Raw genomic sequence first — 12,394 nt, forward strand, 5'->3', positions numbered from 1 at the left:
AGTTTATGTGTATAAATTTTTCCTCTTACATATCAAAGGAAATTAGTTATGGATAGATTTACTATTTCTGAACCTGATGGAAAAGTCAGAGAACAACAAAGGAGAACATCATGAAAAATGAAATACTGGCTAAACACCAGAGTACTGGGGGCTCTTATGAGATTTGGGGTGGGATAATAACAAGGAGAAAAAATTTTTATAAACTTTGGCTCTGTAATTGTGTTGGTGGGATGACTCTGTGACTAAAAGGCAGAGAGAACAATGATGATGTTGCTGAGTTAGTACAGCGTGACTCCTAAGTGACATGAATGTGTGGCCAGGAGTAGTGAGGGACACGGGGGGAAAGCAATGATGAAAATAAAAACTCAGACCAGCAATATTACTTAGAGATGAACTTAAAGTAGTGTTTTGTAGATAATGAAAGACACTGACTTGGCTGACAAGAAAAGAACATTTCCAGATGGCAGAATGGAACAGCAAAGGACATTACAATAAGCAGATGGTACTGGAGAGAAGGGAGATGCCCATCATCTGTTTAGATAATCTGAATGAGGTTTCTGAGAAGTGGGGGAAGAGGTAGATGATCTTAACTTTGGTGCTGAGAGGAAGAAAACCCCGTGTCGCCTGATGCCTCTGATCTCATATGTCCCACACTGGGAGAGAAGGGCTAAGGGGCGCTACCCACAGATGTTCCGCTCAGCCAGATGCTGCTGCAGATCCCGTTATACAGGGGATATACTTTCCATTTCCATGCTCTCCCCTTCCTCCTTCTTTGTCTTCATCTTGCAGCAAGTCCTTGAAGATAAACACAGACAATAAAACTTTAGATAGGCAAATTTCCCTTAAGTTGTGCCCATGTATATCAGTGAGCCTTCAGACTGGCTTAGAATGAGAGCAGTGGTTCTAAAACTGGGGTGGGGGGGGATTTCCACCCTCCGTCTTCCCAAAAGTGAGTATTTGCAATGCTTGAAGACATTTTTGGTTGACATGCCTGGTGCGAGGGGTGCTATTGGTATAAAGTGCTAGGGATGTCACTAAACATGCTACAAAGCCCAGAATAACACCTAGAGGCAAACAATTATTCACTCCCAAATGTCCATAGTCCTAAGGATGGAACCAAACTAGAGGGTCTGGCTGGGCAGTCTCCATCAGAAACATCCTTGAGCCACCAGTTCTTTTTCACCCTATTTGGGGGTTGAGTTGTTCAGAGCAGAGTCTCTAGTGACTTCCCTGACCTTTGACATATTTTGTGCTGAAGGTTGGGAAAGTCAGCAGATGTTGATTTTTCCTTTTCCTTTTCTCAGTGGACATGACTTCTATTCCAAGACAGTTTGGTATGCCTTCATGGTGACTCCTGCTGTAGCGCTGACCTAGCAGTTTTCATTTAGTTAGAGATTGAGGATAGCACATGTGTAAGGTCCAACTTTTAAACTCATCGGGTAAAAGAGTCTAGATATATCTTCTTCCCTTTACCACTCCTGACCTTTCATCCAAAAATGTGTTTTGAAGAATTGAGAATGGATAAAATCACCTGTGGTCAGTTAGTCTCTCCACTTCATTGGTACATCTTACCCTCCTCCAAGAAAATAATTCTTGTCCTCAACATCTTGTCATTTATGACTTTTCTCAAATTCCAAATCAAAGGTTGGAATATTACATTGCATCCAAAATGTTTTCATATTAGTTAGAAAGCCTTGATGTCTCCAAGAAAATATTATAAAGTTAGTGGGAAAAACAAAAGGACTAAGTTAGAATTTAGTGTCTTGAAGGCAACGGATTCTTATCTTTGTCACTCCAGTGCTCAGGAGAGTGCCAGGCACATAGCAGGTGCTTAAGAAATGTCTGTCTAGTGAATGAACAGAACTTGCTGAGCCAAGGAAAGGAGACATTGAAGTTTCCACAGACTTTTCAGAAATGAGAATAGCCTAAAATCTCAGAGAGATGATAAACTACACTAATTAAATTTGGGCTTGCAGAATTATAGTACAATAGCACTCACAGTTGACTTGGGTGGCAGCAGTATAGGGTGATCCCAATAACTACAAAAAGGCTCAATATAACCATCCAGATCCAGAATTGATGAAAAGAATGAGAGGTTTGTGGCTCGGCTGTGGAGGGAAAAGAAGAGTGTTAGCTGTAATGTATTTCTAACTGCCTAATACCCATAGTATGCCCCTTCTTTTGACACAACTGTAAAGAGTATTTTTTACCTCTTTGCTTGGTCAGCTTTCCAATATGCAATTGACAGCTTTTTCTTGCATAACTTGTCAATCAGATATATACTTGTAGGCAACTAATATCCAGATGTCACATATTGAATGTAAAAAATAATTTTGAACTTTTGTTGAGTTAAGTAGGCATAAAAAGAACTCTAAGAAGATAATTTAAAAGCCAGTTTGCCTCAGCCACATAGCTCAGTTGCCTTAACCACATGCTAAGGTTGAGGGTTTGATCCCTGGCCAGGGCACATACAAGAAGCAACCAATGAATGCCTGTATAAATGGAACAGCAAATCGAAGTTTTTATTCTCTCTCTCTCTCTCTCTCTCTCCTTTCTTCTTTCTCTGATATCAATCAATAAAAGAATTATAAAGCCAAGTATCTCATTTTTATAGCTGCAAATACTATGTATTACTACTAGTAATTAGTTGATGTTGTATCTAGATGTATCTTATTTTTCCTTATCCAGCTATGTCATGCCTTCTCTCTTTCTCTCAGCATGTTCTATTAACACACAGTGGTTGCCTAATGTACAAGAATAATTTCCATTTATTTTCAGATACAGCTTTCACCATCCATCTTACAGAGTTTCTGGTAGGGGAAAAGAAGCCCAGCAAAGAACTAAGAGTTGATATGGCTTGGTATTAAATGGTATCATCCTGGCAGAGAGCTCTGCAGACTGGCTACCAGCTGCAGACTCAGGAACAGAGAGAACATGGGGCATGAGGAAGGAGGTAGGTGTGGAGTACAAGTGTGTGTGTGTGTGTGTGTGTGTGTGTGTGTGTGTGTTACTGCTCAGGAGCAGCTGCTACACCATTTATCCTTCAACTCTTTTGAGGAATAGTTAGCAACAACATCTGAAGGAAGGGCGGGAACACAAATTAAAATAAGTGTTATTATCAAGAAAAAAAGAGAGAAGACCCAAATGAATAAAATCAGAAATGAAAGAGCAGAAGTAACAACTGACACTGCAGAAATACAAAGGATTTTAAGAACATACTATGAAAAACTACATGCCGACAAATGGGCCAACCTCGGCAAACAGATAAATCCCTAGAAACATACTACCTCCCAAAACTGAATCTGAAAGAATCAGAAAACCTGAATAAACTGATTACAATTAATGAAATTGAAGATGTAATAATTAAAGAAAGAAAAAACTTCCAACAAACAAAAGTCTTGGACCTGATGGCTTCGCAGGCATATTTTATCAAAACATCCAGAGAGGAGCTAACATCTGTTCTTCTCAAACTATTCCAAAATATTCAAGAGGATGAAATATTTCCAGGCTCTTTTTATGAGACCTACATGATCCTAATCCCAAAACCAGACAAATACACTACAAAGAAAGAAAACAATAGGCCAATATCTCTGATGAACATAGATGCAAAAATACTCAACAAAATACTAGCCAACTGGATCAAGCAATATATTAAAAAGACCATACTCCATGACTAAGTGGGATTTATTCCAGGGATGCAAGGTTGGTAAAATGTTGGCAAATCAATTAACGTGATTTATCACATAAACAAAATGAAAGGTAACGATCACATGATCATATCAATGGATGCAGAAAAAGCATTTAATAAAATCAAGCATTTATTTGTGATAAAAACTCTCAGCAAAGTGGGACAAGAGATCATTTCTCAAAATAATAAAGGCCATATATGACAAACCCACAGCCAATTTCATACTAAATAGGCATAAACTAAAAGCATTTCTCCTAAGATCAGGAACAAGACAGGGATGTCCACTTTCATCACCCTTATTCAACATACTGTAGTTCTGGAAGTTCTAGCCAGAGCCATGAGACAAGATAAAACAATAAAAGGCAGCTAAGTTGGAAAGGAAGAAGTAAAACTGTCCTTATTCATAGATGACATGATATTGTACATAGGGAAGCCTAAAGGCTCCACCAAAAAACCTGCCAGATCTAATAAATAAACCCAGAAAAGTAGCAGGATACATAATTAATATTTAGTAATCACTTGAATTCCTATATACCAATAATAAATTATCAGAAAGTAATTAAGAAAAACAATTCCAGCCTGCCCAGGCAGTGGTTCAGTGGATAGAGCCTCGGACTTGGATGCGGAGAACCCAGGTTCAAAACCCCAAGGTTGCCAGCCTGAGTGTGGGATCATCTAGTTTGAGCAAGGCTTGCCAGCTTGAGTCCAGGGTCACTGGCTTGAGCAAGGGGTCACTTGGTCAGCTGTAGCCCCCCAGTCAAGGCACATATGAGAAAGTAATCAATGAACCACTAAGGTGCCACACGAAGAATTGATGCTTCTCATCTCTCTCCCTTTCTGTCTGTGTGTCCCTATCTGTCCCTCTCTCTGTCTCTGTCACACAGAAAAAAAGAAAATAATTCCATTTATCACTGTAACAAGAAAAATAAGGTACCTAGGAATAAATTTAACCAAGGAAGTAAATGACCTGTATTGGAAAGTTATAGCACATTGAAGGAAGAAGTTGAGAAAGACACAAATAAGTGAAAGTATATATGGTTTTCAGGGATTGGAAGAATTAACATCATTAAAATGTCCATATTCCCCAAAGCAATCTATAGATTCTATGCAATTTCTATCAAGATACCAATGATGTATTTTGCAGAACTAGAACAAATATTCCAAAAATTTATATGGAACCACAAAAGACCCTGAATAGCCACAGCAATCTTGAGAAAGAAGAACAAAGTAGAAAGAATCATGCTGCCTGTTATCAAACTATGCTACAAAGCCACAGTAATCAAAACAGCATGTTACTTACAGACATATAGGTCAGTGGAACAGAATAGAGAGCCCAGAAATCAACCCTCGCCTATATGATCAATTTTGACAAAAGAGGCAAGAACATACAATTCGGTAAAGACAGTCTATTCAATAAATGGCATAGGGAAAATTGGACAATTACATACAAAAACTGAAACTAGATCACTTTCTTATACCAAACACAAGAATAAAATAAAATGGGTTAAATATTTAAATATCAGACTCAAAACCATAAAAATAAAAAGAAAACATAGGCAGTAAAATCTCAGATGTTTTTTGTAGCTCTATTTTTTCAGATATATCCCCCCATGCAAGGGAAATGAGAGAAATGATAAACAAATGGGACTACATCAAAGGAAAATGTTTTTGCACAGCAAAGGAAACCATCAACAAAATTAAAAGGCAAACCATCAATGGGAGAACATATTTGCCAATACATTTGATAAGGGATTAATATCCAAAAAATATCATATAAAGAATTTATAAATCTCAACACCAAAAAGAAAACACAAAAAACCAATCCAAATAAAAAATAGGTAGAAGACCTGAATAGATACTTTTCTATCAGTCCATACAGATGGTCAATGGATATATGAAAAGATTCTCAATGTCATTAATCATCAGAGAAATGCAAATTAAAACTGCAATGAGATCTCAGCTCACTCCTGTCAGAATGGCTCTCATCAATACATCAACCAGCAAGTACTAGAGAGGGTTTGGAGAAGAGAGAACACCTGAGCACCATTATTGGGAATGCAGACTTGTGCCACCACTGTGGAAAGCAGTATGAAGTTACCTCATAAAATTAAAAATGAAATTTTCTTTTGTTACAGCTATCCCACCTCTAGAAATATATCTTAAGAATCCCGAAACACCAATTTGAAAGAATATATGCACCCTACATTCACTGCAACGTTATTTACAATAGCCAAGATCCGGAAACAGCCCAAGTGCCCATCAGTAGATGAGTGGATAAAAAAGCTGTGGTACATTTATACAATGGAATACTACGTGGCCATTAAAAAAGAAGGAAACCTTGCCTTTTGGGATATCATGGATGCCCCTGGAGAGCATTATGCTAAGTGAAACAAGCCAGTCAGAGAAAGACAAGTACATGATTTCATTTTTATATGGACTATAGTGAACAAAATGAACTAACAAGCAAGATAGAGACAGACTCGTCCAAGAAGAACAGGCTGACAGCTATCAGGTGGTAGGGACCTTGGTGAGGAAGGTGGAGGGATAGAGGATGGGTGTGGAGGGATAAATGGTGATGGACAAAGACTTAACTGGAGGGGTGAACACACAATACTGTGTACAGAGGTGTGTTGTAGAATTGGGCTCCTGAAATCTGTATAATTATGTTAACCAGTGTTACCCCAGTAAATTCATTTTTTTTAAAAAAAAGTGCTAATTGATTGTTACAGGATAGTCATGGGGCTGTAAAGTACAGCATAGGGAAAATAGTCAGTAAAAATAATAATAATAACAAACCTTGTAGAACTATTTGAGAACTAAATGGGGCAGAGAAGAAGGCAAGGAACTGCTGTCTTAAAAAATTTTTTAGTTTATTGATTTTAGACAGACAGGAAGGGAGAAAGAGAGAGAAAAAGAGAGAGACAGGAACTGTTCCTGTATGTGCCCTCACTGGGGATTGAACCAGCAACCTCTGTGCTTCAGGATGATGCTCTAACCCAGTGGTCCCCAACCCCTGGGCCGTGGACCGGTACCAGTTCATGGGCCATTTGATACCAGTCCACAGAGAAAGAATAAATAACTTATATTATTTCCGTTTTATTTATATTTAAGTCTGAACGATGTTATACTTTTTTAAAATTACCAGATTCCGTCTGTTATATCCGTCTAAGACTCACTCTTGATGCTTGTCTCAGTCATGTGATACATTTATTCATCCCACCCTAAAGGCCGGTCCGTGAAAATATTTTCTGACATTAAACCGGTTCATGGCCCAAAAAAGGTTGGGGACTACAACTCTAACCAACCAAGCTATCTGGCCAGGGCATGAGAATTACTATTTTTTAAATAACAAACCCTGTAGAACTATTTTTAATAACCAACTTTCTAAAATAACAAAACTATATTAAAATTAAAAAAAAAACAGTGAGGAACTTGAAACAATCATCAAAGACTTTCCCCAAAATAAAAAATCCAGACTTCATTTGGCTTCATTAGTGAATTCTACCATTCAAAGAAGATTAGATACCTATCCTTTTCAAACTCTTCCAAAAAAACTGAAAAAGAGGCAATACTCCCTAACACATTTTTTGAGGCCAACATAACCCTGATGCCCTGGCAAGGATAACACAAAAAAAGAGAACTACAGACCAATAGTTGAGGAGTACAGATGCAAAAATCCTAAAGAAAATTCTAGAAAATCAAATACAGCAATACATTAAAAAATAATTCATCAGGCCCTGGCCAGTTGGTTCAGCGGTAGAGCGTCGGCCTGGCGTGCGGGGGACCCGGGTTCGATTCCCAGCCAGGGCACATAGGAGAAGCGCCCATTTGCTTCTCCACCCCTCCCCCTCTCCTTCCTCTCTGTCTCTCTCTTCCCCTCCCGCAGCCAAGGCTCCATTGGAGCAAAGATGGCCCGGGCACTGGGGATGGCTCCTTGGCCTCTGCCCCAGGCGTTAGAGTGGCTCTGGTCGCGGTAGAGCGATGCACCGGAGGGGCAGAGCATCGCCCCCTGGTGGGCAGAGCGTTGCCCCTGGTGGGCGTGCCTGGTGGATCCCGGTGGGGCGCATGCGGGAGTCTGTCTGACTGTCTCTCCCCGTTTCCAGCTTCAGAAAAATACAAAAAAAAAAAAAATTCATCATGATCAGGTGGTGCTCATTCCAGGGGGCACAAGGATTGTTCAACACATGCAAATCGATCAATGTAATACAGCAAGCACATCAACAAAACAAAGAACAAAAATCATGTGATCTTATCAATAGATGCAGAAAAAGCATCTGATAAAACACAGCATTGATTTATGATTAAAACACTCAATAAAATGGGTACAGAAGGAAAGTATCTTAGCATAATAAAGGCCATATATGACAAACCCATAGCTAATATCATACTCAATGGTAAAAAACTGAAAGTTTTTCCTCTAAAATCAGGAACAAGACAAGGCTGCCCACCCGCACCACCCTTATTCAACCCAGTACGGGAAATCGTAGCCAGAGCAATCAGGCAAGAGATACAAATAAAAAACATTCAAATTGGAAAGGAAGAAGTAAAAGTGTCGTTTTTAGCAGATGACATGAATCCTTACATAAAAACCCTTAAGACTCCACCAGAAAACAATTAGAAACAATAAACAAATACAGTAAATTTACAGGGTGCAAAATTAATATACAACTATCATCTGCATTCCTATATACTAACAATGAAATTTCAGAAATAGAAATAAAAAACAATTTCCATTGTAATTGAAAAAATGGGAATAAAATACTTAACAATAAACTTAACAAAAGATGTGTAGTAATACAGACCCCCAAATGAAATGGTTAAATATATGAACTACTTGTATTAATATCTATTATTTGACTCTTATAACTATTACATTGTTTCTTATCAAATAAGCCTTTTAAAGGCAATACTCACCTCACCTGACTTTTCAACAACAATCACCAAGACCATAGTCTTATTGGCAAACACAGTGTCTCTAAGTCACTACACATGTTCAAACCATGATTTTAAATCCCTAGGTTTTCATTCCTCCAAACTGCCTGAAGACACAGTCTGCCACAGACTTAATTAAGACTTCTGTTTCTCCCTCCATTTTCTACAAACAGAAACATTTCTTGAGTGTATACATATTCTAGAAGGGGAATTTTTCGGAGGTGGCCACTTCTGAAAAAAACCCTCTGAAGCAAGAGGAGGGGGAAGAGGGAAAAAAAAAGCTGAAACATAAGGTTCATCCAGTAAGTTTTACATTAATCATTACATGCTGAATAGTATAAGAATGTGACTTTTTTTTTCTTTCTTTTTGCTAAAAGTCTGAGTGTTGGTGTAGAAACAAGTGCTTGACTTACCCACCATAGCTTTCTTGTAGACTGAGCAGTATGATCTGCTTACGTATCAGGTATAAACTTCCAGGCACTCAGTTCATTTTAGGCTTGTTCCAGTTTTTCCTTAGTCCGTTCCAGTTCACCTTTCATTTTTAGGAAAATGAATTGATCGTGGCACCTACCACTGTTGATCTCAGTTGGGCAGCACTGGCTGCTGCTCTTGCTTGTGCTACTGGATTTGCCTAGTACACTCTGGCATCCCTCGGTCCTGGGTTGCTAGTCGCATTAAAATGATGTTTGTTTCCCCTGTTAGTTCTACAGGGTTTGTTGTAGACTCTTGCTGTTGTTGCTTAAGTTTTTCTTCTGATTAAACCAGTTACATCATTCAAGTTCAGTAATGTGTGCTTTCACTCAAGAGCTTGCACATATGCTTCATGCCGTTTTCATCTTAAAATGAAATAATCTCGTGCATAAATTTGGGAAGAGGTTCCTCACCGGTCATATTGCATCCTCTCCAGGTAGAAGATGCACAGGCACCACCCAGTCACATAGGCCGAGACCACGCTGCCCTATTGAGCTATTGTCCCCGTGTTCTTCTTTGACTGTGGGTCTGGAGGCAACAAAGTGGTTCTGAGGAAGTGAGGCCTGACCACCCCATCCCAATTTCATTTTTTAAAGAAATAGAACAAAAGATAATCTGATTTCCATGGAACCAAGAAAAAAACTTGAATAGACAAATTAATCCCAGAAAAAGAATGAAGCTGAAGGTATCTGACTTCCTGACTTCAAATTATACTACAGATCTACAAAAATAAAAAAAGCATGGTACTAACAGAAAAACACAGTCACACCAACCAATGGAACAGAATTGAGAACGGAGAAATAAAACCAGCTGGGCAATAATATTCCACAAAGTAGCCAAAAACACACAATGGAGAAAAGAAAGCCTCTCCAATAAATGGTGCTGGGAAAATTGGAAAGCCACATACAAAAGAATGAAACTTGACCACAGTTTGTCCCCATGCACAAAAATTAATTCAAAATGGATCAAAGACCCAAATATAAGGTTTGAAACAATAAAACCATAGATACTATATTATGGGTTTTGGTCTTAGAGAAGAATTTATAAATTTGACTCTAAAGGCAACAATAGTAAAAGCAAAAATATATGAATGGGACTATATCAAACTAAAAAGCTTCTGTATAGCAAACCAAAACCAAGAGGCAATCTACTGAATGGGAGAAGATAGCTGTCAACAGTGGCTCTGAAAAGGGTCCTTTATCTTGAGGCTTATCCTTTTTAGCCCCAGAGAATTCTGGGGGAGGTCTCAGAGGAGGGTCTTAACAAAATATTCATTAACTTTTCAGGTGTGTCCTTCAATATGTTGATTGATAAAATGTGTGTCAGGGTTATTTTCCGGTTAGTTTTTTTAAAGAATGTTCTTAAAAATGGACTGTTCCTGAGACCAGTCTGCCCTGGATGGTTTGGAATGTGTAAACCACTGACTTCTAAGTGTCCTTGGTTAGGGAAGATAAAACCTTGTGATGCATTAGTGGGTTGTAAATTGTCCAAAATGTTTGGCCTCGTTTAATTATTTTGTCTCAGTTTCCCTTATTCCCCTTGTCAAGGAATTTCCTTAGCGTCTTACTATCCTGCCTCACTCCCCTTCAGAGACTTCCATCCCTAAAATCTTTTAGGGTTGATGAAGGGGGAAGGTCAGTCTTCAGTAACTGCTTCCTGCTGACAAGGGCCGTAGTCCCTGCCTGTGTAGGGCATGGAAGTCTCTCCCTGCCTGATCTAAGGGGGGACCAGGGAACGGGATTTGAGACTGGAACAGAGAGGTTGTTGTCTGATTCCTCTAAAGTAGGGATGGGCTGGAATCCCCAAAGAGTCATCATCTTGACACGGAATTGTTGTATCTTAGAGATGACAAATTTGACAAGAAGGTCCAAAGATGAGGAGGAGAACTATAACTGCTAAGGATCCAAGGATGAGTAGAAACCCAGTGATGAAAGGAAGAGCAGAATTTACAGCCTCCCATACTGAGCTGGCAGAAGGGTTCCCTTTCTGAGGTCACGTGGCCTGGTCATAGGGTTTTATATATATATATATATATATATATATATATATATATATATATATATATATATATATATATATATATCTTCCTCTACTTGACTTGAAGGGTTAATGTAAGTGCAGTAGGGTTTGTTTATGACTGCACATACCCCCTCCTTCTGCTGCTACTAGGTAATCGAGGACTAGTCTGAAATCTAGCACATTAGCAAGAGGATCTAGAGACCACTGTAAGTTTTAGATGGCATTGCCAGTATTTCAAGGGTAGCTACATAGTCAGTTAAAAAAGTTTTAAATGTATTTATAGATCTTAAGAGAGTAGAAGTGAGAGTGAGAGAGAAAGACAGAGAGAGTGAGAGAAACGTTGATCTGTTCCTGTATGGGATTGAACCCACAACCTTTGTGTATTCGGGTGATACTCTGACCAATCAAGCTATCTGGCAAGGGCTGTTAAATTTCTTTTTTTTTGTTTGTATTTTTTGTATTTTTCCGAAGTGAGAAGAGGGGTGGGGGAGGCAGACAGACAGACTCTCACATGCGCATGACCAGGTTCCACCCGGCTTGCCCACCAGGAAGCAATGATCGGCCCATCTGGGGCGTTGCTCCATTGCAACCAGAGCCATTTTAATGCCTGAGGCAGAAGCCATGGAGCCATCCTCAGCGCCTGGGCCAACTTTGCTCCCATGGAGCCTTGGCTGTGGGAGGGGAAGAGAGAGACAGAGAGGAAGGAGAGGGGGAACGGTGGAGAAGCAGATGGGCGCTTCTCCTGGGTGCCCTGGCCGGGAATCGAACCTGGGACTTCCACGTGCCAAGCAGATGCTCTACAACTGAGCCAACCAGCCAGGGTCAGGGCTGTTAAATTTCTTAAAGTGGCTTCATGATAAGTAAATCCTCCCCAAGGGGCTGCCAAGCAAACAGCTGTTTTTATTGTAACAATTAGACTTGATAGAAATACTTTTGGGGCCTGATCAGGTGGTGGCACAGTGAATAGAGCCTTGGATTGGGACACAAAGAACCCAGGTTTGAAACCCCGAGGTCACTGGCCGGAGCACAGGCTCATCCGGCTTGAGAGCGGGGTTGCTGGCTTGAACATGGGATCATAGATATGACCCCATGGTCACTGGCTTGAACCAAAAAGTCACTGGATTGAAGCCCAAGGTTGCTGATTTGAGCCCAAGGTCTCTGGTTTGAGCAGGGGGTCACTCGGTCTGCTGTCTGCTGTCACCAAGGCACATGTGCCACCAAGGCACATATGAGAAAGCAATCACTGAACAGCTAAGGTGCTGCAACGAAGAATTCATGCTTCTC

General features: G+C 39.7%; 1 long non-coding RNA gene across 1 annotated transcript; it reads right to left on the minus strand.

The window, feature by feature from the left end:
* Positions 1 to 724: 724 nt before the first annotated feature.
* Positions 725 to 9,158, minus strand: LOC136380156 (uncharacterized). The gene is made up of 3 exons (XR_010746852.1): positions 9,034 to 9,158; positions 2,000 to 2,108; positions 725 to 795 (listed from the first exon to the last, which is right to left on the minus strand). It is a non-coding gene; the product is annotated as an uncharacterized lncRNA (long non-coding RNA).
* Positions 9,159 to 12,394: the final 3,236 nt, after the last annotated feature.

This window comes from Saccopteryx leptura, chromosome 8, assembly GCF_036850995.1.
Source record: "Saccopteryx leptura isolate mSacLep1 chromosome 8, mSacLep1_pri_phased_curated, whole genome shotgun sequence".
Classification (NCBI taxonomy): domain Eukaryota; kingdom Metazoa; phylum Chordata; class Mammalia; order Chiroptera; family Emballonuridae; genus Saccopteryx; species Saccopteryx leptura.